This window comes from Vulpes lagopus, chromosome 6, assembly GCF_018345385.1.
Source record: "Vulpes lagopus strain Blue_001 chromosome 6, ASM1834538v1, whole genome shotgun sequence".
Lineage (NCBI taxonomy): Eukaryota > Metazoa > Chordata > Mammalia > Carnivora > Canidae > Vulpes > Vulpes lagopus.
In genome coordinates, this window is record NC_054829.1 from 103,918,670 (window position 1) to 103,944,272 (window position 25,603).

Here is a 25,603-nt window from a genome sequence, read left to right on the forward strand (position 1 = left end):
CTGGAATACCCCCTTCTATCTCTTCATTCTATCTTTTTTTATATCTTATCACTTCATAATTTTTAAAAAACATTTTATTTCTCTGTAATATATTCTGGGCAGTTTACTCAATTCCATATTTCAGTACTCTGGTTCCCATTTTAATTGACATTCATCTGCTATTTATCCCATTCACTGAACTTGTTTTTTTTATAATTACAGTTTTTATATCCATAAATTTAATTTGGTTCTTCTTCAAAACTGCTTGGATTTTTCAAGCAGCCTGATCTTTTGTTCTGGTTTTTTTTTTTGTTGTTGTTGTTGTTCTGGTTTTTAATTCTTTATCTCTCCAATCTTTTTAAATATATGTAATTTGTAGTTTTCTTCAGATTATTTTTTGGTCTTCAATTTTGGGATAGCTAATTCTCCTGGATATGTCTACTAGCTCTCTTTCACAGAATTTCTTTTTCTCAAATTCTTCAAAGCATTCTTACTCTAAGCTTATTTCAGTAAAGCTTGTTCTGTGCTGATTATTTTGTATATTTTTTCTTACCCACATTGTAAGCTCCTTAAATACAAATATTTTATCTCGTACAACTTTCTTATTACTATGCACCTAATAGGTACTCTATGAATATTTAAATGGATTATGTTCTGAATTTTACCTCTCAAATCAGATTGCAAATTTAAGGAAAGATGCATTTTTGTTCCTTTGATTCTTCCCCACACCTTTCCCAACTCTTAACCTCTTTAGTGAGTATTATTAGCAAGTTATTATAAACATTTATGTTTATAAATATTTATATACACCAGTAAATGAATACGTTTACTAAATTATCAAATAAGGAAGAGTATGAATAACTCTTGGGAACACAAATCCTTTCTTAGAAGCAAATTAAAAGGTGCCAAGGGGGATTTGATAAAATTTACAACAAAATGCGTTTGCCATCTGCTTTCAATTACATATTATCTTATAATTCTATCCCAATTGAATATTTTGCAGTTTCAACCTCTTTATAGTAGATATTATATATAAACAAACATAACTACAGTCTTTGATTTTTTTTTAATTAGTGCATAGCTGTCCTGTCAATAGTTGAAAATATTTTTAACAAATAGATGTACCACTGCTAGAGGGAAACTCCTTTTCCTAAGGAAAATAATAAAGAAAATGTGAGAAAAACATAAATATATATATGTTTGTTGTTGTTGTTGTTGTTTAGTTTAAAACCATCACTTCAATTGGTCTCTATAGCTCTGAATATAAAGGAATTAGAAAGTCTTATGAAGAATCAGTCTATCCACTCAATAAACATTTATAAGTTACCTTAATTCAAGTCTTGGCATCACAGAGCTAAATAATCACAATCCATCTTCAAGATTCACTGTATCCTGGGAATGGCAGATAGATCAGCAAATAGCTTGTGATGACTGTATCTGAGAAAATTATGGGCCAGGCTCTAGGAGACTATAGAGGGGTGAGAAAAAGAAGGGCTTCACAGAGGAAGAGTAAGTCTGAGACAGGAAGATCTGAAAGATGAACAAGATCTGATCTCTGGTTCAGTTATGGTAGATAGGTTCAGGTTTTTTAATGTGACAAAGGGAAATGTCTCTGCCATTTATTCAGCCCTCCTTGCTGACTTGTGAAGTTGTATAAGGTGTCTACACTCATTGCTCAAGCTGAATTATGTGTGTTGGAGCAGGGATTTACTGAGATGCAGCCAAACTCATCCAGTTGATGTGAAAGGAAATCCTAAAAAGAAGCTTTCAGGTGGCTTCCAAAGAATCTCATCTGTGGTCCCTCCTGCCTAGTTGAGTTGCTCTACACTTTCCTTCTCCAAGACCAAGTAAAAAATGTTTGATGTTTTAGTGAGAGAGCGTTCTGCCTAAGGAAAGACAAACAGCTCATGATCATCAGGGGACCATAACCTTGACATTGGACTCAGGAGAAGTCTCTCACCACCAATCCTCTAGCCATAGGATCTGATTTCCTTGTTTAGGTTTTTCGGGTGTTTCACTATTTTGTTTTGTGTACATAAGAACTACTTCTTGGAAGAGGTGAGAGAGGAAAAAATAAGGAGATAAAAGACAGCAAGGCTAGAGCTGAAGCAAAAAGAACACTCTATGCACTCTAAAGAATGAAATAGGGCCCATAAATCAGGAAGGTTCTAATGACCTATGAGACCACAAGGAGATTTCATCCAACAGACAGTGTAGAGCCGTTGAAAGATTTTGAGCCAAAGGATAATAGCAACAGTGCAGATATTGGATAGAGGTAGGGGACAAGCAGTACATGAGTGAATTCAGTCAGAAATTATCAGAGTAATCCAGACCGGAACTCACACAGGCCTGACTATGGTGGTGGCAGCAAGTAAGGAGAGAAGTGGATTGCTTCAGAAGAGGTTGAGGGAATACACTTAGCGAGAGTTAGAACTCCAAAAGTATTTTTTCTTTTTAGTCTTGTATCTCATTTCTTCTTTACCAATTAATGATGTTGTTCAATGTACCCTCGAGCCTTCCTACTCTTTTGGTGTCTTGGGAATCTGTTTTTGAGAAGTACTAACTCTATTTGTTACAAGTAGAACTTTCTGGTTTCTTACCCAAGTGAAAGGTAGATAAGTGGATAGAAATGTACATGAGAAGGTAGTTGTGGTGGTATCAGTGCACATTTATTTCAGCAGATTGAATTATCTATAGGCATCTGATCTCCGCAAACTAAATCAAGATGTTCTATCTACTCTTACCTCTAGGAACAATTACACCCAAGGATTCCTCCGGAGTTTTAGCAAGAAAGACCTGCACTCTCTTAATTTACCCTCCCCCGGGAAATGAGAGAAGAAGAATCTATGGAAATGTGCCAAACATGTCACCTTGGTTTTTTTTTTTAAGATTTTATTTATTTATTTGAGAAAGAGAGCATGAGCAGAGGAGGGAGAGGTAAAAGCAGACTCCCTGCTTAGCAGGGAGCCCAATGAGGGCTCCATCCCAAGACCCCAGGATCATGCCCTGAGCCAAAGGCAGATGCTTAACCAACTGAGCCAGCCAGGTGTTCTGGAACATCTCACTTTATTAAAACTGCCTTTCAGAGTAATCCAAAAAGGTCTGGGTACTTTATTTCCTAGAGATTACTGTGGGTTCCTCCATTTAGGAGGGAAAGATCCAAAAAAGTTATTTCTAAAATTCAGCTTTAGGGATTATTTAAACTTGTACCTTGCCTTTAAAATGCTTTCACAGTGCTTTATACCTTGACTTTTCATTACTTTGACTAAAAATTCTATATTTTTTATGCACAAGGTTATTTTTCTTTTTTATTCTCTTACTTTCCCCTTGACTTATGATAACGCAGAAGAATTCTGATTTCTTTTAATTCCCAGTAGCTATACTTCTTTCTTTTTGTGGGCTCTCTTAAGATCCCAGAGAAATAGGAATATCTATCTAACTTCTATTTTTTATTTTATAATGATATTAATATATCCTCCATATAAGCAAGGAGCCAGAAGTTTTGACCTGATAAAACATCAAAATGATGGCATCAAGTTTAGTAAACTGAATTGAATCTTTTAAAGAAAAAAATAATCCTTTCTCCAAAGATGATGATCCATTCTTTCCTAAGAAAACCTTTGAGACAGTTGTCACATCACCAACCCTGCTTTGGTCACACAGAAAACCTCAGGAAAGTTCCACTCATGTGGTTACTTTGTAGCTGTTGTTGGAAATAAAAGTTCCAAAACCAGTTGGATACAAAGAGAAGAAAATAAAACTTCACTGAGGCCTGAAATACCAACTTTCACCATATGTTGTCCAACAAAAATCATAAGGGAAAAATAATCAAAATAAAACACAACACAATAGAATCACAGAATCAGGGAGATGGGATTTACTAAAGAGGTTCACCCAAACCTATGAAAATGAAAATCACTTTTACACAGCTGTCTCCCAGACCATAAAGGAATGTATTATGATTTGCATTGATCTGATTAGCGTATTTACATATTGCATCCTTCCTTCTGCACCACTCCCAGTCAGTGGGGCATCCAATACATTAAGAATAATACAGTTCTGAAGTTAGAATAAAGTAAACACTCCCAAAAGTCTTTTGTCTTCCCCCATGCAATTAAAACAACCTGCAGAAAATAGTACAGCATCGAAATGGGTTGGTTTCACTCACAAAATCATAGATTTTATTCGTTTTTTGTACCCTAAGTTTTAACAGTTTGTATAATAGATTAGTCCTTAAGTACACACACACACACACACACACACACACACACACACAGGTCATTACTGGTATAAAGTGAAAATTGTAAAGCAATTAGTATACTACTTAGAAACAGTCCAAAATTATAGAATATTATTGCCTTGCAACCATCAATTAAAGCTGTTAACTCAAAGGATGATGGTAGAAAGAATGAGAAATAGTAGAGCAGACATGTAAATTAAAACATGCTCCTGGGGATCCCTGTGTGGCTCAGCAGTTTAGCACCTGCCTTCAGCCCAGGGCATGATCCTGGAGTCTCAGGATTGAGTCCCATGTCGGGCTCCCTGTGTGGACCTGCTTCTCCCTCTGCCTGTGTCTCTGCCTCTCTCTCTCTCTCTCTGTCTCTCATGAATAAATAAATAAAAATCGTAAAAAAAAAAATGCTCCTGTGTACAAGTTCTAATGAAAGTCAGCCCAAGTCTAAAGAAATCCAGCAGAAAACCTAACAGGAATCAATTTAGCATGGCCTTTCAACTATCCTTTTGGTGGACTACCATGTAGCTTGTTTTCCTTAGGAAACTCTAAGTATCCAGACATGATTGGCTGGAACTTGCAAGGTGTCCTGGCAGGGAAAGAAGTCTTCCACCATAAGCAAGGATGGGATGCTAAGGAAGCTTTAAGGGCTGTGTTATATGGTAGAAATTAACAATAGCTACAATGTATTGACTTAGTACCTATTTCACAAAGTAGAAAACTGAATCTTAAACAGACCAAGAAATTTGCTTTAAAAATCACAATCTAGTAAATGGGATAGATACAGGCATAGAAGCCAGGTCGGTATGACTCCAAAGTCCACATTCTTTCTACTCTACAGCACTATTACACATCCCAAAGAGTTTATTCGCGTATTTGACAAACTCTTCTGTTCTTCACTAACTGTTAGGGGCTAGCAACAGTATGGTTCTCAAGGACAGAGAACCCATCAGGAGCTAGGTAGGAACCTGGTATTCTAACCATCAGCTAGGGTATAGTGGAAGGAATGTCTAGTCCAAGAGAGTGAAAGGGAGCAGACTAGAGAGTGTGAAATCAAGGCAGAACTCTGGTTCTATGTGACAGTTGCAACTTGGTGATGACACAGGTACCTGGGACCCAACTAAGGTGTCTAGGTTCCAGACTAATTGTCTGTAGACACTTAGCAGTGATGGGAAGAGAGAAAAAGAGGCAACTAATGGCTGAGCACTTATGAATGAGGAGCATGGGCATGTGAGGAGAGTTTCTGACAGTACTAAGATAGAAGTCTATCTTGTGAGAGTAAATGGCTCAATCTATGAAATAAAATAAAGATGACTCCAAAGCAAAGTAAATGTATGTGGCCAATATACAATTTTCATAAACTGTTTTAATTACCTTTTTCCATATTATATATCATCTCAAAACTTAGTGACCTAAAACAGCAATATATTACTTCCCATGACTCTGTGAGTTGACTAGACTCACAGAAAAACAGGATAGTTACTCTGTACCACATTGTGTCACTAAGACCACTCACTCAACCATATTCAGTAGGGAGATCAGTTCAAGCTGGGATAGCCAAGATGACCTCTCCTCCTCCAAGGTGTCTCTCATTACTCAGTGGTAAAGCCCACTCTTAAGACTACTTCATTTAATGGAGCTGTAGAATTGGCTGCATTTCCTGTCAATCAAGGTAACTTCAATTTTCTCTTACCTAGCAATCTCATTGACACATCTGCCTGTAGGACATACTTGTCTTTGTTCCTGAAATTCGTTATCATTAAGGGGAGAAATTTTTAGAGGAGTTGGAGGAACTGTCCAGTTCTCATAGTTCCCAAACCAAAAATGTTTTCTACAGATCTAACAGCAGGAATCATGATGATTGCCAGGAACACATCTGCAATTTCTAATTTCCCCATCTAAACAAAAGTTTAGAGCACTGACATGCACCTTTTATCATCAGGAGAGGGGATAAATATTAGATATCCATTGACTTAGTGTGCTCTTGTGAGTTTAATTATAAATCCATAATATAATAGTATATAACTTAAGATTATAATAAAAAAAAAGTATAGAATATAAAATACAACTTCTAGTTTTACTTCAGCCATTATTTTACTATATACAAGCTTAAACACATAATTTGGCCTTTCTGATTCTCTAATTCCTGCTATGGACCAAATGGTCATGCCCCCCCCCCCCAAAAAAATTTATATGTTGACTCCCTCATTATTGTGATGGCATTTGGAAATTGGACCTTAAGGAGGTAATCAGGAGAGGTCATGAGGGTGAGATGCTTATGATGAGATTACGTCTTTAAAAGAAGAGAAAGAGAGAGAGATCTCACACTCTCCATCATGTGGGGACATGGCAAGAAGAAAGTTGTCTGCAAACCAGGAAGAGAGTCCTCATGAGAAACTGAATCAGCTGGCACCTTCATCTTGAACTTCTCATCTTCTGGAATTATAAGAAATAAATGACTGTTTTTTAAGCCCCTTATGCTATGGTATTTTGTTATAGCAGCTCAAGTGGACTAAGACAACCCTCCTCCATAAAATGAGCCATAGGAATAAGAGATCTCTAAAATCCATTCTAGCTAAAATTGTATTCTATTGTTTTGCTTCCTCTATAAAGTTATATTGCCAAGTAAATATTGCCTGGCCATCAATGTAAAAGTCATCTAAAGAGTAAAAATAACTTCCATTCCAAAGCAAGAACCTGGAAATCATTTCAGAAAATACAGATATTCTGCTTATTAAAACTTCATAGCTTATCTGAGTCCATCACTATCCCAGTACTATGACTTAGAAAAAAAGTCAAGCCTGCCTGCTTAGAGAAATCAGAAATCATTCGCCCAGAAAACTACACAGGAACTGGGGAATAATCTTTGCATTGATAGTTATTGTTACCTTGCCTTGGCAATCCAGTGTAAAAAAATATTTGAATGAAAAAAAAAGGAAAAGAGTACTAAAATGCAGACATTTCACTACTTAACCCATAATTGTCACAAACGATAATCTTTTAATCTAGCTCTCTCTTACACATACATACATACTCATAAAGTGCTTCTCAGCAAAAGGTTGACAGCCTAAGAATAAATCTTTTTTTCATGGTTTCATTAGTAAGATGAAAGTCTATTTTTGATTCTAAAAACTACAAAGATGAAAGTATTTTATCATCCAATTTCTTCTTTAAACAATAATATCCCCATAAGAATACATTAAAAATCGAAATGCATGTCCAAGTCTAGGTCAGTGACTTAGGAATTAATTCATAAGTAGTTACCTTTGACTCTGAAGCCCTTTGTGACTCCCAAATTATAGTATGGAACCAGAAAGAAAGGATCTAGCGGTGATTGAACTTTTTATTTTTCTCATTTTAATGTAGAGATAATGTTTCTGGTACCCCCCGCCCAAAATCAGATTTCAAAATTACCACATCGGCAGCAAATCCCACAGAGATCATAAAAAAACAGACTTTTTCTAAGTCTCTCCAAATTTATCCTTATGGTGTCAATATAATATCGTGTCCTAAGGGTATTTTACACCATAAAACACACAAATAAAATTAACTTGATTTATCAACATAGAAAAAGTATTTACATATCAAGGGAAATTGGTAGTTAAAGACTCATAAATCATCAGACAAAGAGAAAGTCAGCTTTTAAATCCCCTTCCCCCCACCTTGGCAGAGGCATGCCCTGCAGTGACTTTCCACTTGGCTATAAGGTAATTAGCAAGCCTAGCCTGCCCAAATTAAACTATTGCAGAAAAATAGCATTGAAATCATTGGGACAATTACCACCCTATCATCTTTGATTAGGTACTCAGTACATAACACAGTGATTTACCTGAACCACCCAGACTGATTTATGTAGAGTTTTTCATGTAGATAATGAACCAAAAAAGTAATTCAAGTAAGAGTCTATCATTCATTCACTAAATATTTGTGCCAGACACTTAGCAAAAACTAGAAGCACAGTAATGAACAAATGAGATGTGGACTCTGCCCTTCATGGAGCTTTGAGAGGGAGAAAGGACGAGAAAACTAAATTCAATTTTAACATTAATTTAAAGAGAATATGTGAAATTTTATTATGGCTAGTATTGATTTGCCCTATATTATGAGCTCCTCAAAGACATGAATAAAAATCTTTCCATACCTTGAATGGACTATGAAAAAATAAAGTAGGTGCTCAATGTACCTTTATAAATCTTTTTGCAATAAAGCATTTCTAGAAGTATATATATGAACAAACTGGGCAAAGTTTAAGGAACGGGGATCCCTGGGTGGCTCAGTGGTTTAGCACCTGCCTTCAGCCCAGGGTATGATCCTGGAGTTCCAGGATCAAGTCCCATGTGGGGCTCCCTTCATGGAGCCTGCTTCTCCCTCTGCCTGTGTCTCTGCCTCTCTCTCTCTGTGTCTCTCATGAATAAATAAATAAAATCTTAAAAAACCTTAAAGAACACTCTTCTTTACATTTTTCATTTCTAATATGATACACAATCTTCACAGGTAATGGAGGCAAAAAAATCTTGAATATTTTTTTGTAATCTGTCTTGAAATACATAGAACTGTAGCCAGTCCATTTGTTTGCCATGAATAGTACACATGGGAACACCCAGTGCAGTGCTATGACTTACCAACACTCACAAATGTCAGGTGAATAAATTGAAGTATGATTCAGCAAAGCAATAAGTGAACAGCGGCATGCATTCCAAAGCATCCATTTCACAACTTTGGTAGCTTTAAGAGGGACTTTAGGAAATATGGATCATTGATTAAACTTTGGCTCTCATCTGGTCATCAGTGTATTAGTAAGTTCACTCTCTTTATAGTGTGTATGTGTAAGATATAGGTTTGTGTATGCTATATTACATAAATGGTATATATTGCCTCTCGTGAAATTCCTAATTGATGGTCCTTCTTTCTGCTCCACTTGTGATAATTGGTTCGTCACAGTATAATTTAAAAGACTTTAATGATTTTATTAACCAATCTGTTAAACCACAACTCACCTCCTTCAGGTCTTTGCTTCTTAACAAGGCTTACCCTAATGACTTCATTTAAAATTATATCTCCAAAGAAGTAAAATAAAATATAATATAAAATAAAATAAAATAAAATAAAATAAAATAAAATAAAATAAAATAAAATAAAATTATATCTCCCCCAGTGCAGCAATTTCTCTCTCCCTTACCTTGCTTTATTTTACTTCGAAGCCCGTATTATCATTTCTTGATCTATAAATTTCTCATTTAGTATTCAGGGTCCATGTAAGAGAGGGATTTCATCTTTCCTATTCATTGCTGTATTCTCAGCACCTAGAACGGTGCTTTGGGCACATACTAGGTTTTCAAAAACTATTTGCTGACTGAATGACAAAAAAGGTCTCAACATCACTCCAAAGTGATTATAGCACTGGATGTCCTACTAATTATTAAGAGTTCAATTAATGTAAACTTGAGTGACTCTAACCTTAATTTTTCTTTTGCAGACCAGAAATATGGAACTATTTTGTTTCCCAAAGACACCAGCCTACCTACCTCCTTTCTATCTTTACTCCTGTTTTCCTTCTTCCAGTAATGCCCTTTATCACCAATTCTACTCTACCTAGATAATTCCTGCTAATTCTTTAAGACAATGTGTGTCCAGGATCTCCTTATCTGAATATCTGAGACATGGTTCTTAGGCATCACAGTCCTAAATCCTAAGGTATCATTGTATTTTGCATTGAAATTATTTGTTACTTGTCTCTCTCTTCAACCAAACTGTAATCTCTTATATAGGACATGGACTGTCTTATTCTTCTTTGCATGAATTCAACACAATACAAACTGAGTGAATAACTGAAACTGAGTTCAGTGCTCTTTGGAGTCAATATCAAATGATCCCAATAGAAGCAGGTGCTTCAGGGAGAAATGGAAGGAAGTCCAAAGATCCGAATTCCAGTACTGACACTGACTACTGGTTTTAAATCTGTAGGAGAGGGCTAAACCAGTTCTAGGGCCACTTCCAAAATAGTAGGACAGTATTAAATGTAACCTAATGAAGTAGTTATTAAAATGTCAGGTTTTCATGCTCCATCTGCTGGTTGAATTGTAAAAAACTTTGAGGTCATTTTGAAATTGAAAAATGGAGTTAGAAATATTTGTGACGAACAAGGAAAATAATTTTTTTAAACATTGTGTGCACTGTTTGTAAGTAATTAATAATCTAGAAATAAAATAGTTGAGAAAGAAAAATAAACAGGATCACATCCCGGGCTGCAGGCAGCGCTAAACCACTGCTCCACTGGGGCTGCCCATATTCACAGACTCTTACTTTTCATTTTCTTTATTGCCATTAAGGGACTTGCCATAGTGATCCAATGTAGATGAATGAGATGCCAAAGTGAAAAAAGATACATAGAGGTGATTATAGGAGATAACACAAGGTAAAGGTGTTGTGTTATCTAGAAACATTTAATAACATTTTCTAGTGAGATTTGGATTTAAAGTTTAAAACCTCAAAAACCTTAGAGATAAAACTAAACTCATAATGGCTTAATTAAAGTTTGAGAAGCATATAAGACATATAGATTCCCAATCTAGCTGATGACTTTTAATGAATTTAAATGGAGAGAGACCAGAAAAGCAAACAAAACATCTTAGCCATGCTCAAATATCATAGAGAATCATGAAAATGATTTTTTTCTAAGGGAAAAGGGAAGAAAAAGATTATTCAAGTATCTAACTCTCCATTAAAATGTTTGGATAAATAAATAAATAAATAAATAAATAAATAAATAAATAAATAAATAAAATAAAATAAAATGTTTGGCAGCACCTTTCACATATTGCAAAATTTGACTACACCATTATGGAAAGAGATATTTGTTCAAAGGTGACGATGTTGTAAAGAAGAGAAAAAGTCAAGGATAAAGACATAGCTGTCAGGATAACTTTGAGAAGTTCTCTTTAACATTCTCTTAGAGTCTCAATATCCTCTTGTTCTAGAAGTCTCACCTACATTAGCTTATCCTAGTGTGCATCAAAGGTCAACTTTCAGACTTTCATACTCCAGTGGGCTCAGGTGGGGGTTTTTCCTTCTTTTTTTAAGGGGGGTAGTGAGGGGCAGATGAGGGAGAGAGAGAATCCCAAGCAGGCTCCACACCCAGCATAGAGTCCAAAATGGGGCTCGATCTCACAACCCTGAGATTGTGACTTGAGCCAAAATCAAGAGTCAGATGCTTAAGTGACTGAGCTATCCAGATGCCCCAGTGGGCTCAGACTTTAAACCTGACATGCCTAATAAACTTGGAGAGTTACAATATCCCCTCCCAAAAAAACTCAAAAAATGAATGTTTGCATTTCCAGTTTTGGCCTTTATTTCTAGAATTGATGTATGCACTAATGGAGGTAGAACAATAGACTCAACTGTGTGATAAGTTTCCCTCATTTTAGTTTGGGAGAATAGACTGTCTATAATTGTCTTGCCTATTATAAGTTACTTATAGTCTCATTTCTTTAACTTGCTTTGGCTCATTAATTTTTTAAAGATATAATTCCAATGAATCTTGTTAATAGGAATGGAGGTAGAGGTGCCATAAATAGAAATTAAAAAGCTAAGCTTCAAGGAGATGTTAGGGCAAGGCCATATCTTGTCCACTGTGACATTACCCAGAGATGCTTCCTGCCTGCAGACCACATTTAGAACACCATTTAGACCCCCTATTTATGAATGAATTACATTTGTTTCTTCTACTATCAAATCAGAATCAAGGAGGCATATCTGCCAGAAATACCACATAAATGAATAATAGACAAATAGCAGGAGAGCAAATAATGGGTTATTCATAATCATTTGCAAATGCTTCAAAGAGAAATGAAACCTCAAAATATCCAACTTAGCACTTACCTACGTCATGTTTATGCTAAGGTTGTCACCACGTAAAAGTACTCAAAGATCAAATCTTCAGCTCCTGGCAGTACTTAGCACATTTTTTGCGTGCATAATAGATGCTCAAAAAATATTTGTGGGAGAGGGAAGGAGGAAGGAAAGAGTAAGTTGGCAGGGAGGCATATTGCAGCTAACAATTACAGAATACAACTACAAGGCAGATTATTCTTTGAAGCTAGTCAATATGACTTGATAAAGATTTATTAACGCCCCCACTCTAGGCTCTGCAGAGTTTAATACTATGTGAATTTACTTAGCTCTGAAATACACTGTCCCAAAACTATATCACTCTTCAAAGTGAAGAATTATTCATCCTATTCTGTAGTGGGGAGATATGGCAAAGATGGAAAAATAGAAAGACAAGGCAAAGCTATTTTTCTGACAAAGAAATCCAAAGTTCTCTCTATTCTCTCACTTTGAGAGCCCTCCAACTTTAGACTAATGCAAAAGGCAAAAGAGAGGGAAAGCAGATGAGTGAGCTTGGTCATTTTTGGCATTTGTCAAAAAAACTAAATATTTTCCCTCAATGTTTTACATTCAATAATGCCCAACCACAATGTGCCAAGCCTGTTTTCCCTTAATGTTTCAAGCCCATGTGTATTCCAAGGGAAATGTAATCCATGTGTCTCTGATTCGCTTACACTTAAATCATTATAAAATGTTAAAATTTTAAAAGCGATGTCTAAGATATCTTTTGGGCCATCCTCATGATCCTCCTTCAGGATTCTTCTTAAGAAGATAGAATTTTGAAGAGCCAATGAAGACAAAGCCCTGGGTAATTAATTAGATTGACTTACTCAGGACTTAGAATCTCTGCATAGATTTTTGTCTCTGTGCAGAAAGTATGAATTTGTTTAATCATTAAAAATGAAAGAATGACTAGAATTCTTAAATTTGCTAAATTGGCCTCTTTCTTTAGAATATACTTTCAATCTTAATAATTAGGCCTAGCTAACTTGGATTCTTCTTCCCACTACTCAAATAAGATACCTGAAATAATGCATGCAAGATAAAACTTTCTTGAGACTATGTAGGAGAGTGTAAGAGATGGTTGAGCAGCCCGAGCACTCCTAAAGAATTAAGTGCATTATTTCATCAGACAATGCCCCCCAATATGGTAAAAGACAAACACTTATATGATATGACAAACTAAAGTTCTAAAGTACAGAGAATTGGAGAAGCTGACTGTAGAAGCAAAATCAGCTAGGTTTTAGGTGTGAACGCGGGCCCTATAACCCAGGACAGTCCCCGGGTAATGAGACTTGAATATAGCCCATATTCTGTGATTCCCTGGCTCCTTTACTCTGGCTCTCTCCACAGTAGTGCTGGACTTTAGCAAAGGGGGAAGGGGAGAAGTGCACAGCAAATCTGCATCTTTAAAATAAATACTTATAAAAATACTTACACTGGGGCACCTGGTGACTCAATTGGTTAAACAACCGACTCTTGAGACTCTTGATTTAGGCTCAGGTCATAAGATTCTTTCCCCTTCTTTCTCCCTTCCTCTTTGCCCCTCCCTCTGCTCACATGCATGTGCTCTCTCACTTTGTCACTCGCTCTCTTTCAAATAAATAAAATCTTTAAAAAAATAAATAAATACTATGCTTAAATACCATATATACTAGTACTTAAAAGAAACATTTTGCATTCCCTGTTCAAAATGTAGAATAACAAACCAATAACGCAAACCCCTTTGACTGTGTCTACAATTTAAGAAGCAAACAAAAATTAAGACCTTAAAAGCTATTTTACTTAAAAGTACCCAGAAGGGAGGCTAGTTCCCCCAAAGAGAGAGTGGACAAAGTGAATCTGACCTTTGAGGAAGAAGCACAGAAAGGGAAAAGGGGGGAGGAAATGTGTTTAATCAGTGCTTATGTGCCCTGGTCTGTCATTTCATCCACCCAACAAACCATAAATGTAATCCAGGCAGTTTTATCTTAAAAAGGTAGTGCCTCCATCTCTCCTTCTTCTCCCTGGCCTGGGAAGATGCAGCACGTAATTTGCAAACATGCTTGGAGACCAGAGACCTTGTAAAGTCTCAGTACAATCCAATCGATGGCTGCTCAGGAGGAGAAGCAGTGGGAGGAGCAGCTGCACAGATTGGCAACCATCTAGAGACCCAGTCGACTACATTCTGGCATCTGATACAAAGAGGAAACTGCAGAGACATCCAGGACGCCCTGTCATAAACTTAGTTCCTGACCCAGACTTGTGACTCTGAATTTATTTCATTGGGAAAAAGAAGATCTTAATTTGCTCAATTATGTTTATCTCTATCAGGAAAAGCCTCATACACCCTGCTGCTTCTTTGGAGGAGCCCACAATCAGGAATCATAAAAGTTAGGCAAAATATTTGTAATAAAACAAGAGAGCACTATATCTATTGAGATTATTTAGCATTGCTGGATGTGGTCCAGGTAAGGTCCGGCCAAATGTTCATCACTGTCTAGGAGAACCTGAAAGAAAAGGATACTTCACTTGAACGTGACTTTCATTTTGCACTTGAAGTTACAGAAACCAAAATTCTATGGGCAGGAAATTGATTTTAAGAAGGCAAAATTTGTTTCCTTTAAAAAATAAAAAAAGAACTAACAAAAGCTCTTTTCATGATAATTTGCACTAGTACTCTGTTTTTTATAACACTGATGACTCTCCTCCTTAAAAGTCTTGGCTCCAGGGACACAGTGTTCTTCAACTTCCCTTGTTTCTCTTGTCAAACTCTTTATCCTCCCAACACCCCCACTGCCATTACTTCTCCCACCTTACAGAGATTCATGAAGATTAATAAGAAATATCCCAGCACTCAGACATGGACACCTTGTACCCGCTCCTTAAGAAATTCATTTGTTTTCTTAGTTTTGATAGTTCGGGTATTACATCAGATCTATATTTCTAGCACTACAATTTTCTCTTCAGTGTAGTGATTATCCCTGATTCTTCAACATTGGCACTGTGTTCTTCTGCACAACTAACAATTTAACTAAATAAGCTGGACTCAAAGGGGTGCAGTCAGAAAGCAGTTTTATTTCTCTCCACCACCATCTTTGCTCACCATGGAGACAGTTCAGCTAAGGAAGTGTAAAAAGAGTGCGGAGTTGTAAAAAGCTCAGACCCAAGAGAACCAGAATACCTGAATCTCAATCCCAGCTCCCACAACTAATTATAATTAACATACATGTTAGTTAATAGACTATACTATATCGTATTAGTAGCTATCATTACTATTATTTCAAGTACATCCTTTAATTTTTCCAGCTACTATAAGATGAAAAAGACCATCATTTTCAGATTTTTTACAAATCCAATAAAAATTCCAGTCATTTATCCTATTCAAAGTTTATTTTTTTCCATAGTGCAGACCTGATCTGGGCTTTTGCAAACCAACAATGGGGAAATCAGTCATAGTCTGTTCTTCTTAATGTTTTTCTAACTTTTCTTCATTATCCTTTCTCTAGTCATATTTTTCTTCTAGATTCTCCAATATCAGGGTGGGAAGGAAGGAGTAAAGGGGGAAAGGACATTTTCCTTAATGGTCCCATCTGAAGTTTTCTCTGGCAGTGAAATGTCTTCTATCAAGGCCAGCATTCAACTGCTGCCTGTTTCACATGTTTGATTCTTTCTCAGTAACTCTTTAGACTGGCTTCATCCATATTAGAACACCTACACTACATAAAACAACCATATGTCTTCTGCCCTGGACAGTCATGGTGCATGTATGTTGGCCCAGCATAATTATTAACACCATCCCTCTTTTAACCTTAAATCTACCCTGATGCAGAGAATAAATTATTTAATCACTTAATACTGTACAATTGCTCAACCTGAACAACATACTCTCCAGCTGGCCTCTCCCACGCTGTGTGGCTCTACTATCCTTCAGTCTCCTTGGAATCTACCACTTCATCCATCCAATCAGCAGGCACATGAAATAAGATGGTGTGGCAGGTTGCCTAAGAGAATTTTAGAAATCAATCCTCAAACTGGCATAAATCATTTCCACCCACATACCACTGTCCATACCACATCTAGCTCCTACAGACTTCAATAGAAATGCCAAAAGAAGGATCCCTGGTGCGCAGCGGTTAGTCGCCTGCCTTTGGCCCAGGGCGTGATCCTGAGACCCGGGATCGAATGCCAACGACAGGCTCCCGGTGCATGGAGCCTGCTTCTCCCTCTTCTGCCTGTATCTCTGCCTCTCTCTCTCTCTCTGTGTACTAATCATAAATAAATAAAATAAAATAAAATAAAATAAAATAAAATAAAATAAAATGTTTGGCAGCACCTTTCACATATTGCAAAATTGACTACACCATTATGGAAAGAGATATTTGTTCAAAGGTGACGATGTATTGTAAAGAAGAGAAAAAGTCAAGGATAAAGACATAGCTGTCAGGATAACTTTGAGAAGTTCTCTTTTAACATTCTCATAGAGTCTCAATATCCTCTTGTTCTAGAATCTCACCTACTATCTTATCCTAGTGTGCATCAAAGGTCAACTTTCAGACTTTCATACTCCAGTGGGCTCAGGTGGGGGTTTTTCCTTCTTTTTTTAAGGGGGGTAGTGAGGGGCAGATGAGGGAGAGAGAGAATCCCAAGCAGGCTCCACACCCAGCATAGAGTCCAAAATGGGGCTCCATCTCACAACCCTGAGATTGTGACTTGAGCCAAAATCAAGAGTCAGATGCTTAACTGACTGAGCTATCCAGATGCCCCAGGGGGCTCAGACTTTAAACCTGACATGCCTAATAAACTTGGAGAGTTACAATATCCCCTCCCAAAAAAACTCAAAAAATGAATGTTTGCATTTCCAGTTTTGGCCTTTATTTCTAGAATTGATGTATGCACTAATGGAGGTAGAACAATAGACTCAACTGTGTGATAAGTTTCCCTCATTTTAGTTTGGGAGAATAGACTGTCTATAATTGTCTTGCCTATTATAAGTTACTTATAGTCTCATTTCTTTAACTTGCTTTGGCTCAATAATTTTTTAAAGATATAATTCCAATGAATCTTGTTAATAGGAATGGAGGTAGAGGTGCCATAAATAGAAATTAAAAAGCTAAGCTTCAAGGAGATGTTAGGGCAAGGCCATATCTTGTCCACTGTGACATTACCCAGAGATGCTTCCTGCCTGCAGACCACATTTAGAACACCATTTAGACCCCCTATTTATGAATGAATTACATTTGTTTCTTCTACTATCAAATCAGAATCAAGGAGGCATATCTGCCAGAAATACCACATAAATGAATAATAGACAAATAGCAGGAGAGCAAATAATGGGTTATTCATAATCATTTGCAAATGCTTCAAAGAGAAATGAAACCTCAAAATATCCAACTTAGCACTTACCTACTTCATGTTTATGCTAAGGTTTTCACCACGTAAAAGTACTCAAAGATCAAATCTTCAGCTCCTGGCAGTACTTAGCACATTTTTTGCGTGCATAATAGATGCTCAAAAAATATTTGTGGGAGAGGGAAGGAGGAAGGAAAGAGTAAGTTGGCAGGGAGGCATATTGCAGCTAACAATTACAGAATACAACTACAAGGCAGATTATTCTTTGAAGCTAGTCAATATGACTTGATAAAGATTTATTAACGCCCCCACTCTAGGCTCTGCAGAGTTTAATACTATGTGAATTTACTTAGCTCTGAAATACACTGTCCCAAAACTATATCACTCTTCAAAGTGAAGAATTATTCATCCTATTCTGTAGTGGGGAGATATGGCAAAGATGGAAAAATAGAAAGACAAGGCAAAGCTATTTTTCTGACAAAGAAATCCAAAGTTCTCTCTATTCTCTCACTTTGAGAGCCCTCCAACTTTAGACTAATGCAAAAGGCAAAAGAGAGGGAAAGCAGATGAGTGAGCTTGGTCATTTTTGGCATTTGTCAAAAAAACTAAATATTTTCCCTCAATGTTTTACATTCAATAATGCCCAACCACAATGTGCCAAGCCTGTTTTCCCTTAATGTTTCAAGCCATGTGTATTCCAAGGGAAATGTAATCCATGTGTCTCTGATTCACTTACACTTAAATCATTATAAAATGTTAAAATTTTAATTTTTTTTTTTTTTATTTTTTTTTTTTTTTTTTTTTTTAAAGACACGATTTGATTTCTTTGAAGGTTTTTTTTTTTTTTTTAATTTTTTTTTTTTTTTTTTTTTTTTATTTATTTATGATAGTCATACAGAGAGAAAGAGAGACGCAGAGACACAGGCGGAGGGAGAAGCAGGCTCCATGCGCCGGGAGCCTGATGTGGGATTCGATCCAGGCACCAGATCACGCCCTGGGCCAAAGGCAGGCGCCAAAACCGCTGCGCCACCCAGGGATCCCCAAAATGTTAAAATTTTAAAGCGATGTCTAAGATATCTTTTGGGCCATCCTCATGATCCTCCTTCAGGATTCTTCTTAAGAAGATAGAATTTTGAAGAGCCAATGAAGACAAAGCCCTGGGTAATTAATTAGATTGACTTACTCAGGACTTAGAATCTCTGCATAGATTTTTGTCTCTGTGCAGAAAGTATGAATTTGTTTAATCATTAAAAATGAAAGAATGACTAGAATTCTTAAATTTGCTAAATTGGCCTCTTTCCTTAGAATATACTTTCAATCTTAATAATTAGGCCTAGCTAACTTGATTCTTCTTCCCACTACTCAAATAAGATACCTGAAATAATGCATGCAAGATAAAACTTTCTTGAGACTATGAGGAGAGTGTAAGAGATGGTTGAGCAGCCCGAGCACTCCTAAAGAATTAAGTGCATTATTTCATCAGACAATGCCCCCCAATATGGTAAAAGACAAACACTTATATATATGACAAACTAAAGTTCTAAAGTACAGAGAATTGGAGAAGCTGACTGTAGAAGCAAAATCAGCTAGGTTTTAGGTGTGAACGCGGGCCCTATAACCCAGGACATTCCCCGGGTAATGAGACTTGAATATAGCCCATATTCTGTGATTCCCTGGCTCCTTTACTCTGGCTCTCTCCACAGTAGTGCTGGACTTTAGCAAAGGGGGAAGGGGAGAAGTGCACAGCAAATCTGCATCTTTAAAATAAATACTTATAAAAATACTTACACTGGGGCACCTGGTGACTCAATTGGTTAAACAACCGACTCTTGAGACTCTTGATTTAGGCTCAGTCATAAGTATCTTTCCCCTTCTTTCTCCCTTCCTCTTTGCCCCTCCCTCTGCTCACATGCATGTGCTCTCTCACTTTGTCACTCGCTCTCTTTCAAATAAATAAAATCTTTAAGAAAATAAATAAATACTATGCTTATTTACCATATATACTAGTACTTAAAAGAAACATTTTGCATTCCCGGTTCAAAATGTAGAATAACAAACCATAACGCAAACCCCTTTGACTGTGTCTACAATTTTAAGAAGCAAACAAAAATTAAGACCTTAAAAAGCTAGTTTAATTAAAAGTACCCAGAAGGGAGGGCGAGTTCCCCCAAAGAGAGAGTGGACAAAGTGAATCTGACCTTTGAGGGAAGAAGCACAGAAAGGGAAAAGGGGGGAGGAAATGTGTTTAATCAGTGCTTATGTGCTCTGGTCTGTCATTTCATCCACCCAACAAACCATAAATGTAATCCAGGCAGTTTTATCTTAAAAAGGTAGTGCCTCCATCTCTCCTTCTTCTCCCTGCCTGGGAAGATGCAGCACGTAATTTGCAAACATCCTTGGAGACCAGAGACCTTGTAAAGTCTCAGTACAATCCAATCGATGGCTGCTCAGGAGGAGAAGCAGTGGGAGGAGCACTGCACAGATTGGCAACCATCTAGAGACCCAGTCGACCTAGATTCTGGCATCTGATACAAAGAGGAAACTGCAGAGACATCCAGGACACCCTGTCATAAACTTAGTTCCTGACCCAGACTTGTGACTCTGAATTTATTTCATTGGGAAAAAGAAGATCTTAATTTGCTCAATTATGTTTATCTCTATCAGGAAAAGCCTCATACACCCTGCTGCTCTTTGGAGGAGCCCACAATCAGGAATCATAAAAGTTAGGCAAAATATTTGTAATAAAACAAGAGAGCACTATATCTATTGAGATTATTTAGCATTGCTGGATGTGGTCCAGGTAAGGTCGGCCAAATGTTCATCAACTGTACTAAGGAGAACCTGAAAGAAAAGGATACTTCACTTGAACGTGACTTTCATTTGCACTTGAAGTTACAGAAACCAAAATTCTATGAAGAAATATGATTTTAAGAAGGCAAAATTTGTTTCCTTTAAAAAATAAAAAAAGAACTAACAAAAGCTCTTTTCATGATAATTTGCACTAGTACTCTGTGTTTTTTTTTTTTAAAGACAAACGATTGATTTCTTTGCAGGTTTTTTTTTTTTTTTTTAATTTTTTTTTTTTTTTTTTTTTTTTTTTTATTTATATATGACAGTCAAAGAGAGATAGAGGCAGAGACACAGGCAGAGGGAGATACAAGGCTCCAGCACCGGGAGCCTGACGTGGATTCGATCCTGGGTCTCCAGGATCACGCCCTGGGCCAAAGGCAGGCGCCAAACCGCTGCGCCACCCAGGGATCCCCAAAATGTTAAAATTTTAAAAGCGATGTCTAAGATATCTTTTGGGCCATCCTCATGATCCTCCTTCAGGATTCTTCTTAAGAAGATAGAATTTTGAAGAGCCAATGAAGACAAAGCCCTGGGTAATTAATTAGATTGACTTACTCAGGACTTAGAATCTCTGCATAGATTTTTGTCTCTGTGCAGAAAGTATGAATTTGTTTAATCATTAAAAATGAAAGAATGACTAGAATTCTTAAATTTGCTAAATTGGCCTCTTTCCTTAGAATATACTTTCAATCTTAATAATTAGGCCTAGCTAACTTGGATTCTTCTTCCCACTACTCAAATAAGATACCTGAAATAATGCATGCAAGATAAAACTTTCTTGAGACTATGTAGGAGAGTGTAAGAGATGGTTGAGCAGCCCGAGCACTCCTAAAGAATTAAGTGCATTATTTCATCAGACAATGCCCCCCAATATGGTAAAAGACAAACACTTATATGATATGACAAACTAAAGTTCTAAAGTACAGAGAATTGGAGAAGCTGACTGTAGAAGCAAAATCAGCTAGGTTTTAGGTGTGAACGCGGGCCCTATAACCCAGGACAGTCCCCGGGTAATGAGACTTGAATATAGCCCATATTCTGTGATTCCCTGGCTCCTTTACTCTGGCTCTCTCCACAGTAGTGCTGGACTTTAGCAAAGGGGGAAGGGGAGAAGTGCACAGCAAATCTGCATCTTTAAAATAAATACTTATAAAAATACTTACACTGGGGCACCTGGTGACTCAATTGGTTAAACAACCGACTCTTGAGACTCTTGATTTAGGCTCAGGTCATAAGATTCTTTCCCCTTCTTTCTCCCTTCCTCTTTGCCCCTCCCTCTGCTCACATGCATGTGCTCTCTCACTTTGTCACTCGCTCTCTTTCAAATAAATAAAATCTTTAAAAAAATAAATAAATACTATGCTTAAATACCATATATACTAGTACTTAAAAGAAACATTTTGCATTCCCTGTTCAAAATGTAGAATAACAAACCAATAACGCAAACCCCTTTGACTGTGTCTACAATTTAAGAAGCAAACAAAAATTAAGACCTTAAAAGCTATTTTACTTAAAAGTACCCAGAAGGGAGGCTAGTTCCCCCAAAGAGAGAGTGGACAAAGTGAATCTGACCTTTGAGGAAGAAGCACAGAAAGGGAAAAGGGGGGAGGAAATGTGTTTAATCAGTGCTTATGTGCTCTGGTCTGTCATTTCATCCACCCAACAAACCATAAATGTAATCCAGGCAGTTTTATCTTAAAAAGGTAGTGCCTCCATCTCTCCTTCTTCTCCCTGGCCTGGGAAGATGCAGCACGTAATTTGCAAACATCCTTGGAGACCAGAGACCTTGTAAAGTCTCAGTACAATCCAATCGATGGCTGCTCAGGAGGAGAAGCAGTGGGAGGAGCAGCTGCACAGATTGGCAACCATCTAGAGACCCAGTCGACTAGATTCTGGCATCTGATACAAAGAGGAAACTGCAGAGACATCCAGGACACCCTGTCATAAACTTAGTTCCTGACCCAGACTTGTGACTCTGAATTTATTTCATTGGGAAAAAGAAGATCTTAATTTGCTCAATTATGTTTATCTCTATCAGGAAAAGCCTCATACACCCTGCTGCTTCTTTGGAGGAGCCCACAATCAGGAATCATAAAAGTTAGGCAAAATATTTGTAATAAAACAAGAGAGCACTATATCTATTGAGATTATTTAGCATTGCTGGATGTGGTCCAGGTAAGGTCCGGCCAAATGTTCATCACTGTCTAGGAGAACCTGAAAGAAAAGGATACTTCACTTGAACGTGACTTTCATTTTGCACTTGAAGTTACAGAAACCAAAATTCTATGGGAAGGAAATTGATTTTAAGAAGGCAAAATTTGTTTCCTTTAAAAAATAAAAAAAGAACTAACAAAAGCTCTTTTCATGATAATTTGCACTAGTACTCTGTTTTTTATAACACTGATGACTCTCCTCCTTAAAAGTCTTGGCTCCAGGGACACAGTGTTCTTCAACTTCCCTTGTTTCTCTTGTCAAACTCTTTATCCTCCCAACACCCCCACTGCCATTACCTCTCCCACCTTACAGAGATTCATGAAGATTAATAAGAAATATCCCAGCACTCAGACATGGACACCTTGTACCCGCTCCTTAAGAAATTCATTTGTTTTCTTAGTTTTGATAGTTCGGGTATTACATCAGATCTATATTTCTAGCACTACAATTTTCTCTTCAGTGTAGTGATTATCCCTGATTCTTCAACATTGGCACTGTGTTCTTCTGCACAACTAACAATTTAACTAAATAAGCTGGACTCAAAGGGGTGCAGTCAGAAAGCAGTTTTATTTCTCTCCACCACCATCTTTGCTCACCATGGAGACAGTTCAGCTAAGGAGGTGTAAAAAGAGTGCGGAGTTGTAAAAAGCTCAGACCCAGGAGAACCAGAATACCTGAATCTCAATCCCAGCTCCCACAACTAATTATAATTAATATACATGTTAGTTAATAGACTATACTATATCGTATTAGTAGCTATCATTACTATTATTTCAAGTACATCCTTTAATTTTTCCAGCTACTATAAGATGAAAAAGACCATCATTTTCAGATTTTTTACAAATCCAATAAAAATTCCAGTCATTTATCCTATTCAAAGTTTATTTTTTTCCATAGTGCAGACCTGATCTGGGCTTTTGCAAACCAACAATGGGGAAATCAGTCATAGTCTGTTCTTCTTAATGTTTTTCTAACTTTTCTTCATTATCCTTTCTCTAGTCATATTTTTCTTCTAGATTCTCCAATATCAGGGTGGGAAGGAAGGAGTAAAGGGGGAAAGGACATTTTCCTTAATGGTCCCATCTGAAGTTTTCTCTGGCAGTGAAATGTCTTCTATCAAGGCCAGCATTCAACTGCTGCCTGTTTCACATGTTTGATTCTTTCTCAGTAACTCTTTAGACTGGCTTCATCCATATTAGAACACCTACACTACATAAAACAACCATATGTCTTCTGCCCTGGACAGTCATGGTGCATGTATGTTGGCCCAGCATAATTATTAACACCATCCCTCTTTTAACCTTAAATCTACCCTGATGCAGAGAATAAATTATTTAATCACTTAATACTGTACAATTGCTCAACCTGAACAACATACTCTCCAGCTGGCCTCTCCCACACTGTGTGGCTCTACTATCCTTCAGTCTCCTTGGAATCTACCACTTCATCCATCCAATCAGCAGGCACATGAAATAAGATGGTGTGGCAGGTTGCCTAAGAGAATTTTAGAAATCAATCCTCAAACTGGCATAAATCATTTCCACCCACATACCACTGTCCATACCATATCTAGCTACAGGACTTCAACTTAGAAATGCAAAGGAAACTGGAAAATCTAATTTTCTTGTGTGTCCAAGAAGATGAGAGCAAATTGGTATCTTGCCAGCCTCTGCAAAATCTATTCTCTGGTCACCAAATATCCATTTTAATCTTCTTCCCACACACAGACAACATCGACCCTCTCCCCAGAATGACAACCCAAAATCCCCTCCAGTCATGGTGTCCAAGATTTCAGATGATGTTCAGTCCCCTACTTCAGGTCTACTTCTTATTGTTTGATGTCTGATTGACTAAAATGATGTGTCTTCTACTCCCTTCTTCCTTATGTATACTCAATATTCAATATAACAATGGGAGAACAGGGACAGGATAACCTCAATAAATATCCTGTTCAGAGAGAAGAATGGAAGACATATGATTGTAACTGGGCAGACACTGTGTTAACCCCCTGTTCTGGGGGTGAGGTAGTTTTTGTTTACCCAATTCTGTTCTCAGTAAGGAACATTCTCATTCATAATTCTCTTTTGTCCTTGCCTTGCCCTCAGGGTGGATACCCATATAAAGTGGGTATTGAGTAGTAGGCCTTCTCTGAAAGCTCTTAAATCTTTGAAAGTATAATCTACTTATAAAAATTTTGGGATCCATGGGATGCCTGGGTGGCTCAGTGGTTGAGTGTCTGCCTTTGGCTCAGGGTGTGATCCTGGAGTGCTGGGATTGAGTCCCACATCGGGCTCCCTGCATGGAGCCTGCTTCTCCCTCTACCTGTGTTCCTGCCTCTCTCTGTGTCTCTCATGAATAAATAAATAAAATCTTTAAAAAAAAATGGGGATCCAAAGTTTGCATTGTTGGGACCAGTCAAAGGCTTCCTAAACTAGTGTTGTGTTTTTGGAGGGAATAAATTCCCTCAAACACTCAGTGGACTTCTAATCACTTTATTTCCAGTCATGCTGTGTATACCAGTAACCACACCCAAAATTATTTGCTAGACATAGTAAGATGTGGCATTTAAAAAGACCTTAAAGAAAAGAAATCCCAGTAAAATGTCTTTGTTGAATGCAGTGATTCAGGCAAAAGATCAAATTAAGGGTGTGTACCTCTCATTCAAGCCAGTTAACTTCAGGGTAGTCAATGCTGAGTTGAGAGGCAGAGAGAGGCATGAAGATAAGAAAGCAAATAAATAAAAGGCTAACGAGATTTAATTAACTCCAGCTGCTTTAACATATTCTTTTACTTAAAATAGCCACTTTTCCTTCCTTCAGGTTGTTTTGTGCAAACACCTGTCTTTTTAACAGCCTCACTAAATAAACATACAAGTTAGGCTTTTTCTCACATGGCAAAAGTTATTAAATACATATCTGCTGTTCTTGTTTGAGCTAGTCAAGTACGTCAAGGTATACTCTATGGAATCTTCTGTCCTGTTATGGTTGAAATTTGGCCTCATAAATATAAGAAAAATATCCACACTCCTGTAAGGAGAGGGGAGAAGGTGTGGTGTCCCATTTTTTTAAAAAAAGATTTTATTTATTTACTCACAAGAGACAGAGAGAGGTA